The sequence below is a fragment of the Elephantulus edwardii genome, unplaced genomic scaffold (assembly GCF_000299155.1).
Source record: "Elephantulus edwardii isolate Elephantulus edwardi_28Jun2011 unplaced genomic scaffold, EleEdw1.0 scaffold00149, whole genome shotgun sequence".
NCBI lineage: Eukaryota > Metazoa > Chordata > Mammalia > Macroscelidea > Macroscelididae > Elephantulus > Elephantulus edwardii.
Window position 1 is genome coordinate 4,151,863 of NW_006399899.1, and position 28,000 is coordinate 4,179,862.

The following is a 28,000-nucleotide window of genomic DNA, read 5'->3' on the forward strand; positions in this document are numbered from 1 at the left end:
TTGGAGAGGAATAAACCAAGCTACTCCTTGGAGGCAAAAAAAAAAAAAAAGCTCCCTTCTTCTTTTTTTTAAGAGCTCCCTTATTTTTAATTATACAGTTTGAAATAACTGAGTCACTGGTATCTGTCAGAGATTGTATAAACTGATTAGAAAGAAAGACAATGAAACTCAAGTCCTCATTAGTCCACTGAAGAAGATATTCCTGCTACAAGAATAGCTTGCACAACCGGCACGTACTCAGTGCCAGACAAGTACTAAGGAAGTTCGTATTTAATGTCCACAGTGATCCTACAAAGTGGGGTTGTCATTCTCATTTTAGAGATTGGCAAACTGAGACATGGTGAGTTGGAGGATCTCCTCTACTGCTAACAAGGTGCAAAACAGATATGTGAGTTGGTTAGACTCTTGAGTGTGAACACCTAACCCCTTTGCTTTTCCTCAATAGTGGATGCACATGAAATGATTAGTGGCAGCATGGAATGGATAACTTTGGTGTTGAGAACAAGGACAATGGAAACCTCATCAGCAGACCTTTGCACAGGCATGAAAAAGACCCTCAAAGCAGCCAAGTGCACAGGGAACTCCACAGAGCCTAGTATCTCCTATTGATGATACATCTCCTCACTGATGATAAATCTTGTGAATTAACAAGGGAGGAGCAGTTCAAGACTTATTTCCAGTGAAATAATGTTTCCCAAATACAAATAATTATCAAATACAGACTTCATTAAGGAAAAAAAAACTTTTAAGAGATTAATAACCCAAGTGCCCCCTAACAGGAACAGCATGCTAAATCCTAAAACCTTGCGGTAAATAAGTTAAAGGCTGGCCATCTTCTTTTCCAAAAAACAGTATAAAAACCATACATTAATTTATCCATTTTTATATCTATTATAGGCAATATAATGATAGATAAAGAAAATATTACAATGGTTAAAGATTTAATCTTTCTTAGATCCATAGTGAACACCCTTGCCACTAGCAGTCAAGAAATCTAAAGATGTACTGCGTTGGTAAAATATGCTATAAAGGTACTCCTCAAAGTAATGAGGAGCAATGATGCCAGTTTGAAGACTAAGGTGCAGCTGATTCAAACCATGGTCTTTTCAATCACTTGCTATGTATCTGAGAGCTGGACAAAAAATAAGGAAGACAAAAGGAAAAAAAATCAATGCTTTTCAGTTGTGGTGCTAGAGAAAGAGTACTGAACTATCAAAAGAAAAATAGATGTCTTGAAGGTGCAGCCAGAGGGCTCCTTAGAGGCAAGGATGGCAAAGCTTAGTCTCACATTTTTTGAGCATGTTGTTAAGAGAGGCTATTCTTTGGAAAGGTCCATCATGCTTGGAAAAGTAGAGGGTCAAAGAGAGGAAGACCTTCAATGAGATGGACTGACACCATGACTGCAGCAATGAGCTCTAGTGTGTCAGAGATGGTGAGGATGGCACAGAAAAGGGCAGGGTGCGGACCTGTTATTTTTAGGGTCGCTATGAGTTGTATTTGACTGGATAGCATATAACAACAACGTATCCCACGTAGTGCCAAAAGACAATCAAATATGTCGTAGCAAAGGTGTAGCCAGTGTGTGCTCCCGGGAGGCAAGGATGGTGAAACTTTGTCTCACATACTTTGAGCATGCAGTTAGGAGAGGCCAGACCTTGGAACGGGACAGCAAGCAGGGAAGAACGGGGCTGTGTGGGGCTCCCAGGTCTTCCTCTTGGCCCCAGTGTCACCTGTCTTACCATCAGAACAATGAGGCTGAGCATGCATTCCCTGGATGAGAGGCAGGACTGCTCCACTGATCCCACTAATCTCTCCTAGGTCACACAGTTCTTCCCAGCTGGCCAAAGGGGGCTTGTCTAACCCCATGGCCCAGGATGTCAAGGATAGAATGCGGTTCTAGCGGTAGAAGCTGCCTCTGTGGGAAGCAGTGGTTAGCAAGGCGCACTTAGCATGGCTTTTAACGTGTTAATGGTATAAGAGGGAGGAGACAACCCTTCAGCACAGAGCCCCACTCCGCTCCAAAGTGTGCACCAATTAAGATGATTACTGGTTTCCTTACAACACAAATACTAATGGCCTGTCACACTCTGGCATATTTTTCTTGGTAACCTTCAACTCCGAATGATTAATAAGGCTCTTGTGGCAGGGCTCATACACACACAGGCAGAAAATGAGGGGGGGAAAAGGGAAAAAAACCCAAACAACTAACACTGACTAATGCATATCCAAAAAGGCAGAGGTTTTTGAAAACAAGTTCTGAAGGACTGTGCCCACGTGGGAGCCTGACATTGTGATCACTGCGGGCGATGTGCTGGGATTGCTCAGGGGATGGGAACAAGGACTCATGAGCTGGTCCTAGAAAAGGCATTTCCCCTCTTTGGGGATCAGCTTTCTTGTCTGTTAAATGGAGTTGGAAATCCTTTTCTTGCTTCCTTGTCATAATGCAAAGAAGAATATTTCAAAATGCAAAGTGTAGGAATATTATCATTATTAGCAGGAATAAAAATGAAAAAAATAAAATCAAACCAAAACCACAGCTGTTGAGCTGATTCTGACCCAGAGCAACCCTCCATCCAATTTCTGAGGCTGTAAATCTTTATGAACGAAGACTACTCATCTTTCTCTCAGATGAATTTGAACTCCTACTTCTCAGTTAGTAGGCGGAAATGTTACACACACCACATCAGAGCTCCTTAGTAAAAGTAAACAGGGCATGGAACTGGGCTGGGAGTATAGCACTGTAGTTAAGAGCAAGGGTCTAAAATCAGGTTGACTTGAGTCAATCAAATGCCTACCTTTTCTATAGACTCATTTTGTGCAATTATTTCAATTAAGCAAAGGTTTGATTTCCTCATCTGAGAAAAGGAGCGGATATTACAATAGCGTTAATGAAGTTTTTCCCAATGGGGACAGCGCTTGTTATGCATCAGAGAGTTGGACAATGACTAGGGAGGACAGAAGGAGAGTGGATGCTTTTGAGCTGTGGTGCTGGAGAAGGGTACTGAATATACCATGGACTGCCAGGAAAACAAACAGATTCATCTTGGAGAGGATTAAACCAAGCTACTCCTTGGAGGCAAGGATTCTGGGGCTTCGTCTGACATACTTTGGACATGTTGCCAGGAGGGACGGGTCCTTGGAGAGGGACATCATGCTTGGGAGGGTTGAGGGACAACGCAGGAGGGGAAGACCCTCTATGAGATGGATTGATTCGGTGACTGGGGTAATCGGGATGGGTGTGTCAGAGGCGGTGCGGTTGGCGCAGGATAGAGCAGGGTTTAGGGCTGTTGTGCATAGGGTCGCTATGAGTCGGAAACGACTCGACGGCACATAACAACAACAACAACAACAACAACAACAACTAATGAAGTTTTTAGAATACCCTGTAAAGCCTGATCTGACACACTGAGAATCGATATGAACTAGCTGCAGCTGCTGTGTCGTGGTTATTCCAAACCTATAACTAAAGTATGCCTAAAGATTCAGGTGTGCCTGACCCATGAAGAAACTCTGCAACATGATGAGCCTATTGTGTGCTGGTGGTAAGTCCCCATCACAGCTCAAGGTTGCAGCCCTTATGGGAGGATTAGGATCCTTGTGAATCGTCATCCAAGAGACTTGAGTGAAATGGGGTGTCTTGTGGGGATAAGGACCCTGGGATATTGGGGGTCCAGCGAACCACATTCCTCAGGGACTCACTCAACCTCTTGGCAATTCTGGCAGGTTTAAATAGATCTATATATCTAGGGAGCTCTACTGGTTTAGTGGTAAGGAATTGTGTTGCCAATGCAAAGGTACATAGTTCACATCCTGCTCTGCAGGAGAAAGATGGGCAGTCTTCTTTCATGCAACTCATTGTCTCTGAAAACTTGCTGGCTTGATGGTACACAACTACAACAACATATACATATGTGTGTTGTTGATTGCTGTCGAGTTGAGCATGACTCATAGCAACTCCATGAACAAAAGACCTGATGCCTTTCTATAACTATTGTCGTTTCTTCAAGTTCATAGAGTTTCTATAGGCATGTGGTTTAGGAAGTAGATGCCACTCCTGCTTTTAAACCTCTTTTACAACTGGGAGCTCCACCAAACACTGTCCCCGTTGGGAAACCATTATGGCACAAGGTTCAGTGTCATAGCAAACCTGGATTACCCCAGTACCAATTGGCAAAGAGTGACGTACAAAGTAGAAGAATGTTCCTCCAAAATACAACACTAGTCTCACTTAGCTGTGGTTATGTGTCATCAGGTCGAATACAGCACATAGTAACCCTATGAACAAAAGACCTAAACTCTGTTCTGTAATTAACATCATTTCTTTATGTTGATAGAGTTTATAGATTTTCCAGAGGCATCTGATTTAGGAAGTGGATACCACTCCTGCTTCCCAACCTGAATCAATCTGGAAGCTCCTCCAAACACTGTCCATGATGGGTAACCATGACGGCATTTGACACAACTATGGCACAGTGTTCAGTATCACAACAACTCCAAGTTATTCAGTACAGCAAACAGACAAACTGCTGTACCACTTAAAGAATATTAATGCTAACATTAATAAATTTGGCGTGAGGGGTACACTTTCCTTACATGACCCTTATCAAGAAACCAACTTCTAGAGTAGAACCACTGCATAGGAGCTTCCAGGCCAGCCACAGACTATACCCATCACATAGATAGATAGATAGATAGATAGATTAGATAGAGACATAGATAGATATAGGTATAGATATATATGTATAGCTATATAAAGACATAATATATAGAGGGGTACATACACATGATCAAATAGGCAGGTCTGTGGGTCTCTATCCAGCACCTAGAGAAACATAAACTTCCAAATTCAGAAATTTATGACCTAGAACAAAGAGGAGTATTTCACTAAACGGAGTTCTCTAAGACCAAAAGAATTTAATGGATCAAAACCAGGAGATAATAAAAACTGTCTATAATTTCACCTTTAAGGAGGTCCATAGGAAGTTGTACTACTAACCCAAAGGTCACAACTCTCAGACCAAATCCACCAGCAGCTCTGGAGAAGGGCAGTCTCTCCTGTGCCATTTATGCCTCAGAAATCCACTGGAGAGGTCAGCTATGAACTGGTTTCAACTTGAGGGCAGTGAGGCTTTTCCTTTAAATTCTACCATCTTGCCCACTAGTAGTGGTATAGTATGCCCTCCTGCAGTTACTAAAATGTGTGTGCGTGTGAAGATGTTTTCCATGACTTTTAGAACTAACAAGGACAGCTCCTGTGTCACACCAGCCTGTGCTCTTGCACTGAAGTGACTGTCTGCACACTCAGATCTGCCCTTTCTGGCAGTTCTCTCACATCAACCCCTCTTCATTGTCAGAAGCACTCACTCAGCAGTTTCCCTGGGATGGATTAAGCTGGCACTTCCCAAATTAGTGAACAGTCTCTTTACAAGGAAAATGAATGTGCATTCTTCCAAAAAAGCACACTCAGAGATTTAGCTAAGACATACTCAACAAAGAAACTATGGTTTCTGCCTTTCTGTGTCTTTATCTTTGGCAAAATGATTTTTTAAAAAAGATTAGAAATAAAAGTAAAAACATTCTAGTTAATCTTGGACCTTCTGATTCCCAGTTTGAGAAACAATGGTGTAAGGCGTAGTAACAGGTTCCTGGGAATCCAAAGTTCTGGCTAATTTGGGCTCATGTTATCTGGGATGACCTCTGCCAGTACCTCCTTCCTAAGACCCTAGGGCTTCAGTCCCTTCAGTCAAAATCCTAGCCCCAGGGGAGATCTGAGACCCCCCCACTGAGGTCACCAGTGCACCCCTGAGTTTATGAATACGCTCTTAGGGTCTCCTTGTACATGGAGGAGAAGTTATCCTTTAACTTTTTTTCTTTGTCAAACTCTTGAGAAAGACTTCTTTGTAAAAAGTTTTCAGTCTTGTGTACCAGAGAGTTGGAAGTGACCCATAGCTGACCCTCCAGCGAATTTTTCGAGGCAAGTTAATCCCAAGGGAGGAGATTGCCCACCCTTCTCCCTCAGAGCAGCTGGCAGCCTCAAACCACGTGCCTACAGGACTGCAGTACAGCTTCTTGCCACTAGGCCATGAGAGCTATCACAGAAAAGAAAAGAAATTGGAAGATCTCTGTCACAGGCCAATGTTCTTATTTTATCTGGTGAAATTTTGGTGCCCAGAGGTGTAGGGCTTGCGAGGCAGCTCTGAGTCCACGGGAGATAGTCTTGAGGACTCAGGTTTCCCAGATGGCTTAGGGCTCTCTCCTTCAGTCCCCCATGCGGTGGATTCCTCCCTAAGCTGGCCCCTGCCTTGCCATGAAGTCCCTGTCCATTTCTAGAATATAAAAACCAAAAAGCAACCACCCAAAGACAATCCAACACTATTTAAGAATTCCTGAAATAAGCATTAGTTTTTAGTTTTTTTAAATTTCCAAGGTATCCCAACAAATGCCTTCTGACATGCAGATAAATAGATGAGAAATAAAAACAAAACAAAACGGAAAGAATGCTCTGTCAAAGGTTCGATATTCCCCAAACTGAACACAAGATGTGCACACTCCAGCATAAACCAGGGGAAGAGGTTCATGCAGTGGGCAGTCAGTAAATCCAGGAGTAATCTTCTTAGCTGGCTAAACCCACATGATTCCTTTGAACGATTAAATGAATTCAACTTTAAAATCCATTCCTGTTCTAAATACTAGGAAAAGGTTTTTGGGCAATGGAGGCTTTCTGAGTTCCAGACTCAAATAACTGATTGCAGGCATCAGGCTCTGTAATGAGGAGGACAGAGCGCCTGTGAGGTGGGGGTGCCCTTGTTGTGCCGGAGACAGGAAGGAGACCTAGTTCTAGGCCAAAGCAAGCCTCAATGTTGCTGTATGACCTTAGGTAAAGAAAGGTCTTTTCTATGGCACCCTTTATATCTATCATGCAAGCATCACAATTCAACCTTACATGTAAGAGCCTCATGCTAGACTGACTAGCGACTAAATGTAAACACTTGCACAATAACATAACAGTTATCACAATAACTTGGCAATTGTGTTCGGGAGGTGAGAATTATACAAGCAAATAAAACTCAATGTGGCAGCTGCACCTGGAGCTGGGATGATAATGCACACGACTGATGATGGCCATGGAGGGCCAGGATGGTGTGGGCATAAGTGGGGTCATGAATAGCTCCTAGACCCAGAGCTCTAACAGCTATAATGCCATCTCTTTTTTTCCTACCAGGAACGCACAGGGCACTGCAGATATGTGTGTCTCATTATTATAAAAATGTATCATAGCAACATTATTCACCATTGCAAGAACATAGTAACAGTCCTTATGTCCAACCACAAATGAATGGATTGAGAAATTGTGGTACATTCATATAATGGAATACTATGCAGCATGCAAGAGCAATCATTTTGTAAACTACTACCTAACTTTGGAGGGTGTGGAAAGCTGTATGCTCAGTGAACTAACTCAATCTCACAAAGACAAATACTGTATAAATTCATTATTGTAGAATGAGAATGAGGATCCAAGGTGGGGGAGAGGGTGGAAATAGAGGGGTGAGGATGGGTGTGTTTGGGGGTAGGGTGTTAATTACAGGGTTGGACAATTCGATGGGTGGGTGGGTGAAAAAAATGGGCAGGATCTTTTGTGAAAAACAATGTATTCAAACTCTAAATAAATCAGACTAAAATTAACACACACACACACACACACACACACACCTCAAACAACAAAAAAAAATGTATTAGACACAAACCTCTATGCCTTCTCAGATATCCTTTCTCTCTCTTAGGACCCTACCGTATCATGTCACATGGAGGTGTTGCTGAAATATCACACTGTAGGACAAAGGACCTGACTTTCTGAGTGTCTCTGAAGGGACTGGATAATAAAACTGTGGACAGAAGGATTTAATCTGTATTTTTATCAATGGGAAACAGGAGATGAGAAAGAGTGAGCCGGAGAGAAGCATTGCCCTTCCTTTCTAGCTTCCATGGAATATTCCGAGAAGTAGTTCCTCCTGATAACCTTTGAGAGAAGTCCCAACAGCTGGGAGAACACACCTGTCGAGTGTTGGAGCGTCTTGTCCAGTGGAAGCCATTGCAGTAAATGCTCCTTATGTTTCCTTGCCTCACACACCCTCAAAAATAAGCGACATCACCTTAACTGCTTTGTGTGAGTTTCCTAGAGGACAAAGAATAACCATATGTTTGCCCTACATTTTAAGATAAAAGGTATTCACAAACAAACCTTAAGAGCTGACAATAACAACAATTACGTACAATATATCTGATAACATATCCTAGAATCCACAGGGCCCCAATGCCATTGTAGAGACGGCTAGATTAGAATATGGAGAGACTCTCTATATCCTGTAAGGAACTCGCTCCTGCATCGGGATTGATGATGCAAGTTCTCAAAGGCACTCTTTAACATTCAGTGATGTCACGTAGGTGTCTGACACTGTGCTAAGATACAAGGGATACAGAGCTAAGTAACTGAGAGTGATCAGTGACTTACAGGCCACTGGTTAGGGGGTCAGTTTGTAAACACCGGGTAAGTGTTTTACAAGAGCTGGACCATTCAGGAGGAGGGTGTGAAGTAGGTAAGAATCTACTTTGCCTGAGGACCAGAGATCTCAGAAGGCTTCACAGGAGGCAAGCTCTTGAGCCTGGTCCAGGAGGATGCACAGCAGTTTGCCTCAAGATAAGGTAAGTTGGAACAAATTTCTTTCATCTCTTGGTCCCACTCCCTACCGATTATTCTTCTCTTGCAGCATAGACTTCATTGCCTTAAAGCTTCTTGCCTCTGGAGCACAAGGATTTTGTCTTATTCTTCATCAGGGTATTTCCAATTTCTTTTACTCTGAAGTCTAATTCGGAGTATGATGCATAGCAGGGGCTCAGCAGACATTCCTCGAGGAGTGAGGAAACGCTTAGAAATCTCCATCCCCCTCTTCTGTTCAAAAGGCCTGAGGGCTGCTGCTCACTATGTGCCGAGTCCTGGGAGCCAAGTTCTGTGAGAAGGGGTGGATGGTGAGGCATTAAAACAAGCCCTCTGCAGCTCTGTTCTGCACCTCTGGGTGCACTGGGGTGTTCTGGGGAGAACTTGGCTAAGATTTTGTTAATTACTAAGTGCAGATGTGTTAATATATAAAAGTCTTATTTTGGGGAGTCATGCAAAAAGCTTTCACTCATGAATTACTGCTTTCGCCTCAGCGCCTCTAAAATATGAGATAAAAATCTCCAAATACTTTGGCTTCATTGGCTCTGAAAGTGGAAGCCATACTAGATACAGAAGGAAAAAAAAAAGAACCAAACTTTTGAACTTCAAAAGTGAATGTTCTGATAAACAGTCTATCTGGAATAGTATCTGCTGAGTTGGTCCCCAGTTACCCACTGGCTTACTATGAGAGAGAAAGAGAGAGAGAGAAAGAGAAAGAGAGAGAGAGAGAGATACACTGAAACACTTCTGGGCTCCAGGAGGGGGCAGTTATCAGAAAGGAAAGGAGAGTGGAGAGTTCTGAGCTGTTGGGGTCCCTAGGTCAAGTTTCAGCTTCAGATGACACAGAACTTCAGACAGAAGAAAATGCCATTATTAAGTTTACATTTTCATTACTCAAGCTGATGGCAGAGCTTATAGAATTTCTTTCCTGCTATGCTGCTGTTGTTGTGTTTATCATTGAGTCAGAACTGACTCACTGCTGACCTTCCAGCAAGATTTCAGAGGCAGGAATAGCTTGCATGGGATATAGCTCATCCTTCTCCCATTATGGTCATGTCCCAATGCAAAGGCTTTGGTATGATCAACTAACAAAGGCGATAACATATCCTAAGCAGCTGCTCTGAACTGTTACACCCCTCTGAATGATGAACAAATGAAATATGAGAGCAGCTGTCATGTGGTGGCTGAATTAGGCACTTGGCAGGACTCCGGGTTTCCAGTCACCCTAACTTTATTTGGTCAACCCATCATTCACACAACTGCCGGCATCTCTGCCACTCAATATAAGCTTTACTCAGTTAACACTAAACATTTAAAAGGCTTCATGCCATTAAGTGCCATTAAATGGGCCTCTACAAACAGGTGTGTAATTAGGATAACTGGGAAAAAATGGCACGTGACAGTGATTTGTATAAGGCTCTCCTTTCTACCTTCTGATTGACAGGTAAAGCCTCGGGTGCAACATGTGAAATGGTATAAAGTGTTGCTGAAAGCCAGAGCCTGGGGGCTCCCCACAGACCAAAAGCTCCCAGTTCTGTCACCTACATGTTGCATGATCACATTGCTCGTTGCCTTTGACTTGCACACTGATGGTGACTCCATACACCACACAAAACTGTACTGCCTGGTCTCGTATCAACCGCATGAGCAATTGTGCGCAAGACTGCTGTGATTCCGACTTGCAGTGACCCACGTGACAGAGCAGAACTGCTGCACAGAGGTTGCTAGTCCTTAGAGGAGCAGATTGGCAGACAGGTCTTTCTCCTGCAGGGCTTCTGGGTGGGTTCAAGGAACCAACCTTTCTAGGATAGTAGCCAACGTTTAACTATTGGGCCACCAGGGCCCCTCCTCGTCACAGTGAAATAACTCAACAAATTTAGCTCTTGCTATTGTTATTAATACATACAATTTTTATTTACAAATGTAGCATTTCTCTGCGTGTGTTAAAAAAAACATGCCATTGAACTTCTACAATAGTGGCTCTGAAAGTGTGGAACCAGGACCACTAGCATCAATCTCTCCTGGAAATCGTTAGAAATTCAGATGCTCTCAGGATCTACTGTTCCTGCTGGACCAGAAGCTCTAAGGGTGAGTACCAGCAAATGGAGTCTTAACAAGCCTTCTAGGTACTTCTGATGTGTGCTAACATTTGGAACAGCTGATCTAACATATTTGTAATGACTCCATAGTATTGTTTTGCTGTGATTTATTTAATCAGTCTCTTCTCAAACATTTAGGTTATTTTCTAGTGATGTGCTGGAACAGTAGTCTGAAATCAGCCAAGATGGGAGTTTTACATAAGCCAGAAATCAGGGTTCCTTGCTTCTTATTGGCTATTTCCAATTATAAACAATATTATGACGAACATCCAACTACTGATTTATCTTTAATTATTTCCTTATAAAAGTTCCTGGAAATGTAATTGCTAGATGAAAAGATGAGGTCATCTTTGATAGAGTCTGATACATCTTGGCAAATTAACATTCAAAAAGGTTGTGTAAACTTCTATGCTTCCACCAGCAGGTTGCAGAAAACTTTGAGCTACAGCCTATAAACTTAGAGCTGCTAACTGGACCTCGGCAGTGAACCAGGCAAAGATCATGGCTTGAGTGTCTCCAGCCCTGGAGGAACTGAATGTTTATTGCCACTCTATGAGTTTTATACTCACCTCTCTTAGGGCAGTGCTGCCCAATAAAGCTTTCTGTGTTGTTCTAGACCTGCTGTTGAATACAGAAGTTAATGAACATGTAGTGTGGCTTGAGTGACTGAAGAACTGAATTTTTTATTTTATTATATTTTAATGAACTTGAAGGAGTCCACACATGGCTAGTGGCTGCTGGACTGGACAGCCAATTTCCAGAGTTTCTAGAGGGACTGGGGTTTAAGGTTCTTCAACAATTGACAATCTCAGAGCAGAGAGCCTGCATTAAAGTATCAGTAGTGACTGAAGAACTGAATTTTTTATTTTATTATATTTTAATGAACTTGAAGGAGTCCACACATGGCTAGTGGCTGCTGGACTGGACAGCCAATTTCCAGAGTTTCTAGAGGGACTGTGGTTTAAGATTCTTCAACAATTGACAATCTCAGAGCAGAGAGCCTGCATTAAAGTATCAGTTTTGACCAAAACACTGGGTTCTCACTAATCCATAAATAGTGACATTCTAGAAAATATCTGGAAATTTTGTTATTTAAAAAATTTTTTTAAATTAAATTTTAATAATTTTAATGAACATTTACAGAGATTTGGGGTTTTCATTCATTCATTGTTGCACTATTTTCTCTACCCTCCTCCCCAGTTCGTTTATTTTAAAATTTAAATGACATCTCCCAGTCTGCATTTGTTAACTGCAATCCTTTGCTAGGTGTGTGTCTCCTGGGGGTGGGGGTGCACAGACTTGGTCACTCGTGGGAGACACATCCCTCAGCATTCATACCAAAGATCACCAACTGACTACCTTGCTTCTGTGTATTTGCTCAAGTTGTTCCCTTTGCCTAGGGAACCTCCCTCACTAGCCAATGACACCTCTTCTAGGAAACTCTTCTTGATTATTCCCATGTAGAATTAAAAGTGTCTTTCTCTTTATGGCCAATAAACTTGGCTAATTTAATTGTAGATAAGAGCCTTGAGTCACCTACCCACCAGAACTCATTTAATCCTGAGTTTTGAGGAAATGCTAATAATTTTGATACTAGATTTCTTATTCCAATGTTGATTCTGAAATAACAAAATCAACTTTGGGGCAAGAAATCTAGTAGAAATAACAAATCAGAGAAGAAAAAACACTTTGACACAGAGCTGGGACAGGCATTCTGCAGTGATAAGAAGTAAATAATTATCCAAGATTCATGCAGTGAGGGAGATTTTGCGGGGAGGCGAAATAGAAATACTAAATTAGGGCTTCTGAAAATAGAGCCACTGGGTCACTTAGTGTGGGAGCAAATTCTTTTCCAGAACTCAACCATCCTTGGGGAAAGTGCTGTATTAAATAATATATACTTATTAAGACAACTCTAAAACATTAAGGTGTAACCTTAAACTCTGGGGAAGCTAGTCAGAAAAGCTGCCCTGGAGTTCTAGAACAATGCCTGACAGGATCTTAGAAGTCGTCTGTACTTTATAATTGCACACATCGAAGCACAAAAGGTGACATCATTTGCTCAAGGTCATGGAACTACTTATTGGCCGGGCCGGAATCAGAGATGGTCTACGCAGTGTCACGCTGACTAGTGGAAAAGGTCACTTGGTGAACTACATGCCACTGAACTGATGAGGCATTACAGTGGGGAAATTGATGTATCTCCCCTTGCCCCTTTTGACAAAGATATTTTCTTTTGTCACTAGTGATAAACACTGAGAAAGAATAGCACTCTGTATAAAAATAAAGGGAAGAACAAAACAGGAGTTGGCATTTCTATCTTTATGATGAACATGGTGTGAACATCATGACCTGGGTGATGTAATATGTGAAAGGACATTCTCTAATTGGGGTGATTGAAATCCAAGTTGGTATCACACGTGGGCAATGTGAGCAAAGGCTGAAATTTTTTAAAAAAGTAAAAAAAAATCTCCCAAACACATGGCTGTCCATCAAAATGCAAATGGAAGAACAGAAATAAACGGCTGATGATACATAAATGATTTCAATGCTTTGTGCATCACTAGCCATTTATTTTGGAGCTTGGGCCGTGGAGGAAGAATAATAGGATTGATCTAAGGCAGTTATAAAGCACCACTGATAAATAAATATACATCTTCCTGCTCTGTGCAGGAACAGTATTCAGAACAAGGTGGTTCACCCAGACAGACAGCTCTTTAAATGATACCCTGCAATTACATTACAGCCTTACAGCAGATAATAAACCTTCAATGTCTTGAATAATTTAAAAATTTCCAGTGGCATGAAGGTTGAAAGGAAAGAAAATCACACTCTGCATTAAAGGGGAAAATTCTCAGCAAATCAATGGCAGGAATTCTGGCAGAAAAATGTCCAGATTTCCCTTTTTTCATGACAGGGAACTCCGGTGGTATGGTCTCCAGGGAACTGTGCTGCTAAAAAGGCCACGGTTCTTTGATGGTTTGAATCCACTAGCTGCTCTGCAGGAGAGGGAATGGACAATCTCCTCCCTTGCAACCTACAGCCTTCGAAACCCGTCAGAAGGTCAGTTATGGGTCAGTTTAACTTGAGTCAATGAGTCAGTCAATACAATATAGCCAACACACTTGTTGGCTCAACCTGGTCCTTGTCTATAATCAGCAAAGAGCTAAGAGTGAATGAATCTAAGAGAAATAAGTGAGGGAATTCTAAGGCCCTTGTGACTATTCGTACCACCATTGAGGAGGTAATACATAGCAGTGTGTCACTCTGGATGCAAACGAACTGTGGACTTTGGATTCTGACTCTGCCATTTGCCTGCTGTGTGAACTAGACCTCCCTCTCCTTTTTAATTTTTGGTGGGTTCAGTTGCAAGGTCGAATGATAATTAAGGGCCAAAGGCGTGGAGGTTCTAGCAGTCCCTATCAGACCAATAAGCCTGACCATTTTTCTGATTTGGAGTTTTGTTCCACATCGATCTCCCTCTCTACCTAGGACTCCTTCACAGCAGACATCACTGGTAACCAGACAGCATTTTATTTTAGTCTCAGGATTGCGGAGGTTGGGTGTCATTAATATTACAAGCTAATTGTTCCCATATGCCTTTGATATTCTTTACTCTTCCTTGTTCCAGACAGGAAGAGACCAATAGTTTTCACTTTAAATGGCTATGTGTGAGTTTTTAAGACCCCAGTTGATACTCACCAAAAGGAAATGTGAACTAATGTTCAGTTCACTTTCTAACATTCATTTTCTTCATCTGTAATACCAGGATAACAACATCAATCTCTTGAGAGCATAAATTAAATGATACATACGAAGGAATTCATAAATGTTATTTTCAGTTGCTATGGATTCTGACTCCTGGGGACCTCACGTATTACAGAGTGGATTGTTCCATGGGGATTTCTTGGCTGTGATCCTAACCAAAGCAAATTGTCAGGCCTTCTCTTCTGTGATAGTGCTGAGAGTCTGAATCACCAAGCCTTGGGAGTAGTCAAATGCAAAACATTTGTACTACCCAAGGATCTAATGCACACGGTTCGAATCTACCAGCTGCTCCAAGGGAGAAAGGTGGGCAGCTGCCTCCAGTGTGATTTCCTACCTCTGAAAACCTGCTGCAGGGTCAGCTGTGGTTGGTTCTGACGACAGTACATAACAACAAGAGGGACCTTTTAAGCACTTAAAAAGGGGTGAAATTTACTATTATTATTTTCACAAATTATTATTATTAATGATGACTTAAGTTTTGGGGTTTTCAAAAATATTATTAGAAAAGAGAATGGAAGAAGGGACGGATGGCCACAGGGTTTTAGATCAGGAAATATTGCTGGGGAGGTGAGTCAAGAGCTTACTTGTCACATGGGTTAGACTGAGACCCAGAGAGGAGGAGAGTTTGCCCAAGGTGACTGAGCACTGATAAATATTCAGATCTAACCACCTTAGGGAGAAGGATGGGCATTCTCCTCCGCTTCTGAAAACCCATTGGAGGGTCAGCCATGGTTTGGTTCCGACTCCACAGTCCACAACACAACAACACGACCACCACAGGGTGCTGACTCTGAGCCAGACACTGTTCTAAATCCTCTACGGGTAGTATCACCATCTGCACAACCCTTTGAAGAAGTAGCCCACTCACTGATGTGCACGGCATTCAGAACTAGCTCAAGGACCCCTATCACAACACCAAAGCTTGGGCCCTTAAGACGTCAAAGTCCCAAAACTCGAGATTTTTTATAAAGGGGTTTTTTAGAAGAAACAACTTGAGATAAAGGGCTAACAAAGACAGATGTAAATAAAATTTAGTTCAAATAAAGAAATTTACTTTTTTCTTTTATTTCCATTCATTCATTGTTGCACTTTTCTCCCCTCCCAATCCTCCTCACTAGTACACTACCCTCTTGGAAAAGTAAAAAAAACAAAACAAAAAAAAACAAAACTCTTTCATTGTTTTACAATCCCTCCCCCCAGGTTCACTCCACTATGCAGCCTTTGCTCTGGACTCCTGTCATGACAGTAATATCCAATCACATATCCCTTTTAAACAGTTTTCTCTCTCATCTGTTTCAATGCAGTATACATTATTGAACCCATCTTTCTCAGTCTCCCCCCCAACCCTGAGGTCAGTCCTGTTTTACAGCAGTGGCACCATGCAGTATTTGTCCTTTTGTGACTGAGATATTTCACTCAGCATAATGTCCCCCAGGGTCACCCATTTTGAATAATATTACATTAGTTCCTGTTTTTCGATGCAACATAGTATTCCATTGTGTGAATATACCACAGCTTCTCTATCCATTAGTTTGTTGATGGGCACTTAGGTTGTTTCCAACTCCTTGCTATTGTGAATAAAGCCACAATAAACATGGGTTTGCATATATCTGCTTGGATGTCAGTTATGGTCTCTTTGGGATATATTCCCAGTAGTGGAATTGCTGGGTCAAATGGTATCTCTATTTGCAACTTTTCGAGAAAGTGCCATACCGCCTTCCACAGTGGTTGCACCATTTTACACTCCCACCAACAGTGAATAAGGGTTCCAGTTTCTCCACAACCTCGCCACTATTTGTTGCTTGCTGTTATGTTAAACTTTGCTATTCTGACTGGGGTGAGATGACATAGTTGTTTTGATTTGCATCTCTCTTAGAGCTAGGGATTTTGAACATTTCTTCATGTGCTTGTTGGCCATCTGAATGTCTTCTTTGATGAAGTGTCTATTCATATCCTGTGCCCATTTTTCAATTGGATTATTTACCTTTATCTTGTGGTGCTCAAGTATTTTATAAATTCTGGATATAAGTCTTTTATCTGATATGTCATTACCAAATAATTTTTCCCAGTCTGTGGCTTCCCTTTTTGCCCTGTTGGAGAAGTTTTTGGATGTGCATAGGGATTTGATTCTTAGAAGGTCCCATTCATCTATTTTATCTTCTCCTGGTTGTAGGGGCATTTACTTTTTAAATACATAAGTTGCACAGTGCTGTTTTGTACTGTGATGGGAGCACTTATTACCTACAAAGGAAGGAGCTCTGGTGGCGTAGTGCATTACACGCTGCACTGCTTCCCGAAAGGTCAGCAGTTTGAATCCACTAGCTATTCTGTGGATGAAAGCTGGCCAGTTTCCTCCCTGGGGGACTGACAGTCTTGGAAACCTGATTGAGGGTCACCACGAATCAGAATTGACTTGACAGTGGTGGTTTGGGTTCCTCCCTCCCTCCCTCCCCCTCTCTGTCTTTCTCTCTCTCTCAGAGCCAGTGGTCCTAAGAAGTGATTCTCAGTCCTGCTAAGTCAGTTTTCATAATTAAGTTATAGACAAACACTTTGGGGAAGGCCCAAAGACGCTGTTATCAGATAAGATATCTTTGTTAGATGACTAAAAACGTTCAGTCCTGCTGCAATTAGTCCAGAGGGTGCTTGGTTGCACTGGTCCTGAGGTGAATCCCAGGGCTCAAAACCCGGAGTCTGCATTTGTTGCTGGTAGTCCCCCAGCTTGGGCACAATAGATGTTTGGTCCTGCCAGTAGCCACCTACTCACTGGGGACAGCCTGGACCCGAGGAGTGAATGTGTGTCTAACTTGTGGGGGAGCTGATAGCTGGTGGGAGCCAGCCCTCGCTAGCGACTGTGCTCTCTAAGTGAACGACAGGACTCTGTCATTAACCAGCCACATGGCTTCAAGCAAGTCCTTTGACCCATGTACTTCTTGTTTCTCACTTCTAAAATGTGTAGGTGGGGTGAAGATCCTTCAAAGCAGTACTGACAGTGTCTGAACCCTAAAGTCCCGCTGCTTGGGAACATCAGGCATCATCAGAGGAAAGTTCTGATTTCCCCCAGAGTTAAAAATAGACATTATGAGTGAGTGCAAATGCCTGAACTTGAGGTTTTTGCATGTGGGGAGTGTGCTCAGATATGGGATCCGTGGGAGTGTGGAAGAAATATTTAAAAATAAAGGTTAAATGTGAACAGAATTGAAGTGTCTGTTCCTGAATTCATGCTATCACTGTGTTTTTCAGAAATTTATTTTGCAGTTGTTGAAGGATCTTGGCGGGCATGTAAACTGGGACTTCCAGAACCTGGAGTCTTGGAAATTCAATGCAGACATTGACCCCACTGACGGACATTCAGGGCACCTGACCCTAATCTAGCAGGAGGAAACACTTTCCTAAGATCTGTCTATCTAGTTGTGACCCATGAGGGAAAATGCAGCACAGCCACATACCAGTGGTCACTTGTGACAGCCTCAAGGTTTACTTGTAGCCAACAGTGAGAGAGTCAAGACCTGGGGTGTCAGAATTTGAGCTTTTCTTTGAAGCCATTCAGATGATTATAAGGGAGTTCATTTAGAAAAGAAAATTTCAGGGAGAAAGAACTCATAGGTGAGTTTTAAATGTTCCAGAAAGAGACAGAAACCATGTGCTGGAAAGCAGGACCTTTTTATCATGGGAGGTTGAAAATGTGAGTCACTCCAAAACAGAGGAGACAAGGCAGGAAGCTTCTAACTGAGGACCAGCCAGGCTCACACACACATTCTCACTGTTGTTGTGGTGTACTTTTGAGTCGGAGCCCCATTAGTTAACCCTCCAGAAGATTTTCAGAGGCAATAAACGGCACAGGAGGGGATCTCCCATCTTTTCCCCACAGAGTAGCTGGTGGATTCAAATCATATCCCCTGGTGTTCCTTCTCAATTCCTTACCACTAAGCCACCAGAGCTTTTTTTTTTTTTTAAAAATTTATTGGTCATTTCAGAAGGAATTTATACGATGCTTGGTGAATTTAGAGTTATGGGCTTTGTTGGGACCTCAAACAGGTGATTATGGTAATTTAGAGAGAGAGAACCAAGCCATTTCTGTCACTAGGCTATTTCCTCTTGAAAATATTAGTGGCTCCTTGTATTTATAGAGTGTTGAATACTTTCCAAAGTGCTTTCCCATCCATTATCTCATTTGATTCTCACAACAGGCCAGAGATGACAGCTGGGGCTCTGCTGTGGGGTTCTCAACAAGATCTTTTCTCTCTCTGGGCTTCAAAATGTGGGGACTACCCTCCTTACTTAATATTCCTTAAGAGTGAGTATTCCAGTATCCCTGTCTGAAGGCAGGTTTCTCTAAGTGGCCTGGAGTACATTCCTCAGAGAGAAGACTATGGACCAACTCCTATATTCCACGCAGACCACAGGCCTGGACTCTTGAAAGGGTGGGGCCTGAAAACCTGTATTCTAAATAGCTCTCCCAGTTTGTTCTTATATGCAACAAAATTTGAGAATCCTTGCCTTGGTCTCTCCTATAACTGCTTAGCTCTGAGATTTTGTCATATGCGATACATACACTCAGAGACTAAAAAAAAAAATGTCCTGAAAAAGTATAAAATTCTGATGAGTGAGGAGAAAACATTCTAATGTTGGCTGAGTGTATGTGATCATCCAGATAATAACAGCCTCTCAAGGATATAATTAGTGCCCTCGAAATTGGAATATGACTGTTTAATAATTTAAGTGAGATCATCAGGATTAATGAATAGCGGTTGAAATTAAATGTGAGCCCATAAATCCAGGCAGGCCTGTTATAGAGTGGCAATTATTTATGACAAGGCATCCTGGAAAATAGGGGTCTAGCAGGGGGTGAAGACATCTTATCTCCCTCTACAAGGGTCTTTCTCATAATAGTCATATGTTTTTCATTGAGAATCACTGTCCAAATACACGGCAAAGCACACCTAGACGCTTGCCTTTCCTGTAATCCTATGTTTCTTTTTTAAATCTAGTCATCATTTTAGGGGCTTTGGTGGTATAGTCCATAGGGAGTTGTACCACTAACCCAAATGTGGGCTGTCTGAATCCATCAGCAGCTTCACAGGAGAAAGGAGGACCATCTCCTCTCAAGTGACGGACAGTCACTTGAAAACTTACCAAAAGGTCAACTCTGAGTTGCTTTCAACTCAAGAGCAATGAGAGGTCACCATTTTAATTTTAACAGGATATTCTCAGGTGCTCGTTAAGAATGTCGACTGTCAGGGACCACCTAGAACCACAGAACAAGACTCTCTGTAGATGGGCCCTGTTGTTGATATATGGACGACTCATAGAGACCCTATGAACAACAGCTATGAACGCTGTCCATCCTCACAATCTCTCAGATAGTTTAGCTCATTGCTGCAGTCACTGTGTCAAACCACCTGCTTGAGGGTCTTACTCTTTTTCACTATCTACCTTCCCAAGCATGATGTCCCTCTCTAAGCAATAGCTTCTCCAAGCAACATGTCCAAAGTATGGGAGATGAAGCTTCATCATCTGCCTCCGAGCAGCACTTTGGCTGTACCATCGCCAGGACACATTTTTTGTTCTTTTGGCAGTTCTTGGAACAGTCAGTACTCTTCTCTGATACCACAGTTCTGAGGCATCAATTCCTTTTCTGTCCTCGTTACTTGCTGTCCAGCACTCACATTTACAATCTTAATGATTGCAAGGACCATAGCCTGAATCAGGCATGCTTTAGTTCTCAAACTAACATTATTGCTCCTCAATAATTTGGAGAGTCCCGGGCTACAGACTTTCCTAGTCTAATATGTCTCCTGTTCTCCTGACACCAATCAGTACCAAGGATACTGATTGTGGATCAAAGTAAGATGAAGTCGTTAGTAGTTTCAATATTCTCTCCATCTATCATGATGTTTTTTTATCTATTATGATATAGATGGTTCCTAGTAAATAGCATTTTAACAGGCTCTTCAGGAAAGGATGAGTTAGGGATAAAGGGTTAAGTAGACGGATGTGAATCTAGCTGGAGCCAGAGACCATAAGAACACACTCCAGGTTTGGGTTGTCTACTTTTAGGGTCACTTTTCCCTTGGCTACTAGACTAGACAGTTCTTCTCATGGTTCTTTTCTTTCATGGAAATCAGCATCATCTTTTAAATTCTTATTGCATGTTTTAGTTTATTAAGCACTTTCACATATTCCATTTTACCAAATCCCTACACTAAGACTGGTGGTTCAAACTTCCAGAGAGATGTCACATTTGGGTTAACAGCGCAACACTCTGCAGACTATGCCACCAGAGCTCCTTGGTAATTATAACAGCCAACACAATGACTGCTGACTCAGGGCTTACCATGTGCCACGCCCTACCAAAGTGAATGATCTCAATTAATCATCACCCAATCCATGAAAGGGACGATAGTACTTAGGGCTTTTAAACTGAGAATCATGAAAACTCAAATCAGTTGAAACTAAAAGGGAACACGCTGACTCTTAGAGTGGAGAAAGAATGGGCTTCAGGGTGAGCTCAGCTGATATCACAGGCTGAGTCCCCAGAAGATTCCTCCAGGTTCAGGCCCAGCAGATGCCACACCTGTGGCTGGTGTTACTTCTGACTCCAGAATCACAGGGATGGGTTCTAAATGAGAAGCAGTTCAGCAGAGTGACTGCATTCCCCATCTTCCCCCAGCCCCGGTGGGAATGGAGACTGGGTGTGCATCTACCACTGAGAGAATGTAGAGTCCACTCTGGTGGCACCGTCCGTAGGGAGGGGCACTGCTAACCCAAAGATCATGCTTCTTGACCTGTTTGAATCCACCAGTGAAAGATGGGCACTCTCCTTCCATGTGCTTTAGGAAGCCCCTGAAAACCTACAAAAGTGCTATGAGTTGGTTCCAACTTGACAAGAGTTTTGAGTTCTGCTCAGGAATAGATTTGATGCCCTGAATGCTACTAACTGAAGATCAGAGGTGATGTGGGGTGACATCATACATAAGAGAGCAAAAAAAAAGGTCAATTAAAAAGTCAGCAAAGAGAGAAGACCTAAACAGATGGCTGAAGTGACTCTGTAACTTACTCTAGAACATAAAGTAAAGGGAAGAAAAGAACAGAGTTCAAAGGGCAGCTCAAGAACATAAAATATAATGCATTTCCAATGGGGGGGGGAAATGAAAATAAAACATTTTTGATGTTCAAAAAAAGTATAATGCATTTCTCAAGCAGAAAGAACTGAAGAAAAACTTGAATTACCTTGAATGGTAATGGTGAAAAATTCTATGAAGAAAACCTTGAATGATGCAAGAAGCACCAAAAGATGAAAGGAATACATACAGAGAACAGAATGTATTAAAAATAATTGGTTAACACCCAGCCATCTCAAGAGGCAGCATATGATCAGGAACCCAAGGTACTGAAGCTGCATTGAAGGCAGTGGTGCAAAACAAGGCTCCAGGAATTAAGGAATAGAAAATGAAATCTTTTAAAAAATGGATGCAGTGCTGGAGGTGCCCACTTGTCTATGCTAAGAAATTCGGAAGACAGATAGCTATCTAACTGACTCAAAGAGATTAATTATTTATGCCCATTCCAAAGAAAGGTGATGCAGTGTAGAGCAGGAATTATCAACCAGATGGATTGACACAGTGACCGCTGCAAATGGCTCCAGTATGTCAGAGATGATGAGGATGGCACAGGATAGGTCAGGGTTCAGATCTGTTGTTCAGAGGGTTGCTATGAGCTGTATACTCGACTCGATGGCATCTAACAACAACAACAACAACAACAACAACAACAACAACAACATTATATTGCAAAAGCAAGTTGTTCAAGCTAGTTTCAGAAGGGGCTATGGCGTAATAGCTATCATTGCGGACGTCAGGTGAATACTGGCTAAAAGCAGAGAATGTTGACTATGCAAAAACATTTGATTGCATGGATCATAATAAATTATGGATAATATTGCCAAGAATGGGAATTCCAGAACACTTAATCATGCTCATGTAGAACCTGTAGACAGACCAGAGGATACTGCGTGGCCAGTAAAATCAGTAAAGGTGTGCATTAGGGTGGTATTCTTTCACCATGTCTATTCAATCTATATGCTGAGCCAGCAATCTGAGAAGCTGGACTTGATGACAGAGAATGAAGTACCAGGATTGGAGGAAGCCTCATCACAAACTATAATATGCAAATGATACAGTTTTGTTTGTCCAAATCAAAGAGGACTTGAAGCACTTACTGTTGAAGCACAAACAAAATCCTCACAACTGGACCAATACGTAACAGTCCACTAAATGGAGGAAAGACTGAAGTAAACAATTTCATTTCACCTGGACCACAGTCAACACCCCTGCAAGCAGCAGTCAAGAATTCAAATGACATATTTCCATTTTCCCATCTTTCTCCCGAGGAGCAGCTGGTGGATTTGAACTATGTGCCTTTGGATTAGCAGCACAACTCTTTACCTTGTAGGCCACCAGAGTTCACAAATGACATATTTCATTGGGCAAATCTTCTGTAAAGAACCTTCTTGAAAGTGTTAAACAGCACCCGTATCATTTCAAGGACTAAAGTACAGGATGGGAGAAAGATGGGCAATCTCCTCCCATGTGATTAACTGCCTCTGAAAACCCACCAGAAGGTCAGCTATGGGTCGGTTCCAACTTGGCGGTACAACAACAACAAAGCACAGGTGACTCAACAAGTCATGGCACTGTTTTCAACTGTGTTATATGCATATAAAAGCTAGACAATGAACAAAAGGAACAAAGCACTGATGCCTTTGATTTACTGTATTGTCTAAGATTACTGACTATATCACTGACTGTCAGAGTGACAAATCTGTCATGGAAAGGGTGTAGCCAGAGTGCTGCATGGAAGTGAGGGTGATATATATGACACATTTTGAGCATGTTATCAGGAAGAAAGTGTCCTGGAGAAGGACATCATGCTTGGTAAAGGAGAGGGTCCGTGAAAAGGGGAATACTATCAAAAAGATGAGCCGACACAATAGCTACTATGAAGTGAACCACTGCAATGATTTTGAGGATGGTACAGAAGTAGGTAGTAATTCATTCTGTTGTACAAGAGGTTGGGGAGTCAGAACCAACTGAATGAGACCTAACAACAACAAATGCTCAGGAAGACGCCCTATTGATTGGTAACTTTCATTCACTTGTAAGTAAAAGCACTATGTCTTCTGCCATAAAGCAGCGGGACAGTGTTTGTTGGGGAAGGGAAGGGCAGATCTTTCCTCCAGCTGGTTGGAAACAAATCTTCTGGTTTTTCTGGAGGTTCCACGAAAGTAACTGTTAGTTTGACTTTTCCATTACCAGAGACTGAAGTACAGTTATTATTTAGAACATTCTGGGTTATATATTCTGATAGCACATAGGAGCACAAGGTCTTGAAAAGCCTGGGCAGAAAGAGAGCCTTTGAGTCTTGTAATTCCTGTTTTCACCAGCCCTTGTAGATTATTAGAAATGTCCAATAAATCCCCTTCATTAACAGGCCCAGCAGTGGAGGGCAAACAGACGGGGAAGATATTGGTGATTTCAAGGTTCTTGGCTGCTTGTAAATTATTTTTGCATCTCTAAGGGGCTCTGAATTTACAAAGCAAAAAGAAGTAAAAATAAATAAAATGAAAGATTATTTAAATCATTTCAGAGGGAATGAGCATTTTGGTCTTAAAGGAGAGGAAACCGAGCATGGGTGAGGATCCCCCAAAATGGGAAAAGGCAGTCTTCATCTTCTGGAACCACTGTCACTAAGTCACACAGGAGAAAAGAATGCTAACCCTGTCCTGAACACAAGCATATTTCTTTATTTGGTAATTCCATCACCACACGATTTCTCTATTTGAAATAACAAAGCAGGGGAGAAAGGAGAGATAAAAGAGAAATTACACGTTCCATGCATGTGAACATCACACTGATTCACAGTCCTGCAACTTTCTCCTGATTTTGTTTTTTTTTGAGGGGAAACAAATATATGATGTGTAAATGTGTGGATAGGACTGCCTTGATCTTCAGATCTTCAAGAACTTCCCACTTTAAGCTCTGCTGCTCTGAAGGTGTCTCTAGATTAAAATCAAGCCAAACTTGGCTCCAGAATGGTAGCTGCTTGATAAAGATATACCTCAATCTTTCCAGGGCTAGATATTCTGCAAGGCATTTGAGTAGAACCCACACTTCACCTGTATTTTGAGGGGATGAGCTCATTTAGAGGTTCTTCTGAACATCAGTGTTGGGTAAGGAGCCAATGTCCAATTGTTGGCCAATGTCTATGACAATCTGAGAGAACCTACATTGTTTGGAGGATATGTCTAATATTTATTAGAAATCAAAACAGAGGGAAAAAAATTCCTCTCAGATGTACAGATACGTACTATATATCACAAGTGAGCATTTCATATCTTCACCTACAATGTTTTTTGTTGTTCTCATTGCGGTTATTTTATAGGTAGGGGTTAAGTTTCTTATATTTGACAGTATAAGTTTCTTATATGGCTTGAACTAGCTACTAAATGTGGTTTTCCCCCCTATAGACAAGGTTCTAAGAGGGTTCCTACAAAATTCTAAATTCACTGTCAATGAGTTGATTCTGACTCATACCGACCCTCCACTGGGTTTCAGAGTCTGTAAATCTTAATGAGAGACTTCCTATCTTTCTTCCTTAGAGTTTCTGGTAGATTTGAGCTGCCAGAGACGTGCAGCCTTTTGATAAGCAGCACAACATGCTATGCACTGTGCTACCGGAGATCCTTACCTACAAAATCAGACGTGTTTAAATTGCTTACAGCAATGCCCGGCACATAGGAAGGGCTATACAGATGCTATCTAGCATTATTATTACTGCTATTATTGCCAGTTCTCTTCTGAAATGCAGACACAATCAGGCCTTTCCATTTTCCACTTACTGAGCCTGGTGAGAGTGATGTGGCCAGGAGGCCAGGACTCGCTTGGTTTGTGCTCTACCAGGTTAGGAACCTAAGGAAATTCTTACTTTTATTTCAGCTTCGATTCTCATCTCTCTCTAGTCTCTGATGTAAATAGCAATTCACGTCAGACTAAGCCAGCAGAGGGGCTCAGGCGCTTTCTATAGACTGTCTGTGACTGAAGGGGTAGTTCTGGGGTCCTCTCCTTGGGAACCTAATTCTAAAGACCTCCAATAACTTGCCCCATCGGGTTTTGCTTCTCTCCATTATGTTTTTAAGGAAACATTAAAACAGTAGAAAAGGTTAGACTTTAATCTTCATGGGAGGATCAGGAAGATATCAGCAATTCAGCACAGACTTGCTGAACGACGTTTTTAAAATGTAGAAGGCTCACCCATCTCAATAGAAGCGTCACCTTTCTCAAAATATAATGCAGCTATTTTCCACTACAGAAACAATTCTTTCCCAAACATCAGAGCTTCGGATGCTTCAGATGCAATCTAAGCAATTTATTTGATTTTTTCCCCCTATTCCACTAAATCATTTATAGAGTGTTTGATTCACAAAATCCTGCTCTTTTTTTGTTGTTGTTGTTAAAAGATACACAAAATACCTCATGAATATATCGACTCCTGCATCCTGTGTTCCTGCCAGATATCCACCAAAAGGTTTATAGATTTCCCTCATTATAAACTAATTGATATTCTGTAACAGCCTTAATCTTCTTAGCTGTTCTCTCCTTTGGAGTCTGAGAGAGAAATGATGAGGACGTTGAAGATATTAGAGAAGAGAACCAAGAAAGCCTGCGGGTTTTCTTAGTGGGGAAATACCCGAGGGTTAAGATCTAGGGTTCTGAAGATTACAGGACCCACTGCGGGAGGATCAATCCCTTCCACTAAATGTGATTATCAACCAGGGGGTGGCTGTTTGTAAGGGCAGATACGCAGTTTAGCTTGCTGACCACCAACCTCTGTGAGCCTTGGTTTTATCAACGGTAGGACAGAACCACATTCACCTCCTATTTCCATGCTGCCATTGTTTGATGCCACTGTCAGGTCAGTTCCTGCTCACAGCCACCCATGTGAGACAGGAGGACTGCCATATCGGGTTTCTTGGCTGTAGTCATTATGGAAGTTGACAGATATTCCTCCTTCAAGGTGGCTTGAGTGGATTTGATCTACCAACCTATACATTAGTGGCTGCATGGTTAACCACCATACTACCAAAAAAACCAACCCCCCTCCCCCCAAAAAAAACAACCAGAAAAAAAAAAACCCCACAAAAAAGCAACCAGAGTGTTTGCTGTCAAGTTGATGCTGACTCAAAGGGTCAGCTTTTTTCATAGAACATGACAGAGCTGGCCTGGAGAATTTCTGTAAATCTTTACAGAAGCAGAAGACCTTAGCGTTCTCCTATGGAATGGCTGGCAAGTGCCCACAGGTGATACTCTGACTCCCATCTGAGTGCTCAACAACTGTGGCACTCAACAACAACTCAACTAAACCCACTGCTGCTGAGTTGGAACTGACCCTCCAGTGGGTTTTCAGAGGCTGTAAGTGACATGGGAGGAGACTGCTGATCTCGCATCCTTGGAGCAGCCAGTGGACATGAACCAGGTGCCTTTGGGTTAGTTGCATAACTCTCTATCCACTATTTCCACAAGGGAGCCATTATTTCATTTTTGGAGGCTGAGGCCCCCTTGTGTTACTATCTTTCCCTCACTGTGGAGTGCTGGTTGGCATAGCTCTGCCTCAGGCCCTGAGACAGGACCTAGGTCACTCAGTTCAGAAGGAAAGGTGGGTGAAAAGCTTGTTTCTAGCAAGAGATCTGCTCTCTGGAAAGCCTCACCAACAATACAGCCTTTCATTCCTGTCCCTGTGTCACAATTGACTCAGAGGAAGAGAGACATGCTATTAATTTTCATAATGGGCAAGAAAAAATGAATGGTGAAATTTAAGTGGGAAAAAAAAATCCAGGATACAATGTTACATAGGATTGGATATCCACTGCATAAGGAACAAAGTGCAATGAAAAGGGACTAAATGTCAATTCCCATTATCCAGCTATTAAGAAAGAAATGAATTAGCTTGGTATTGACCTGAGGAATGTCTGTCATATATTAACTGGGGGAAAAGTTATAGTGTCTAAGTATTATCTCATTAAAAGGGAAAAAAAGAGCAGGAAGGATTAGAAAATAGTAATGAGTAGGAATAAAGGAGATTCAAACTCAAACTTTTGCTTCTTTGAGTACACATAGGCAACTTCTCTGTGTCTCAGTCTTCTTATCCATAAAACCAGGACAAAATTGTTATTATTTTTTTAAGTAGAAAAAAAGATACTTGCAAATAGAGATACCATTTGACCCAGGAATTCCACTACTGGGAATATACCCCAAAGAGACCATAAATGACATCCAAGCAGATATATGCACACCCATGTTTATCGTGGCTTTGTTCACAATAGCAAGGAGTTGGAAACAACCTAAGTGCCCATCAACAAACG

At 42.0% G+C, this 28,000-nt stretch overlaps 1 protein-coding gene across 1 annotated transcript in view; it reads right to left on the reverse strand.

The window, feature by feature from the left end:
* GALNT10 (UDP-N-acetyl-alpha-D-galactosamine:polypeptide N-acetylgalactosaminyltransferase 10 (GalNAc-T10)) overlaps positions 1 to 28,000 on the reverse strand; it is a 369,161-nt gene that overhangs the window by 102,288 nt on the left and 238,873 nt on the right. The gene's annotated exons all lie outside the window — the stretch shown is intronic.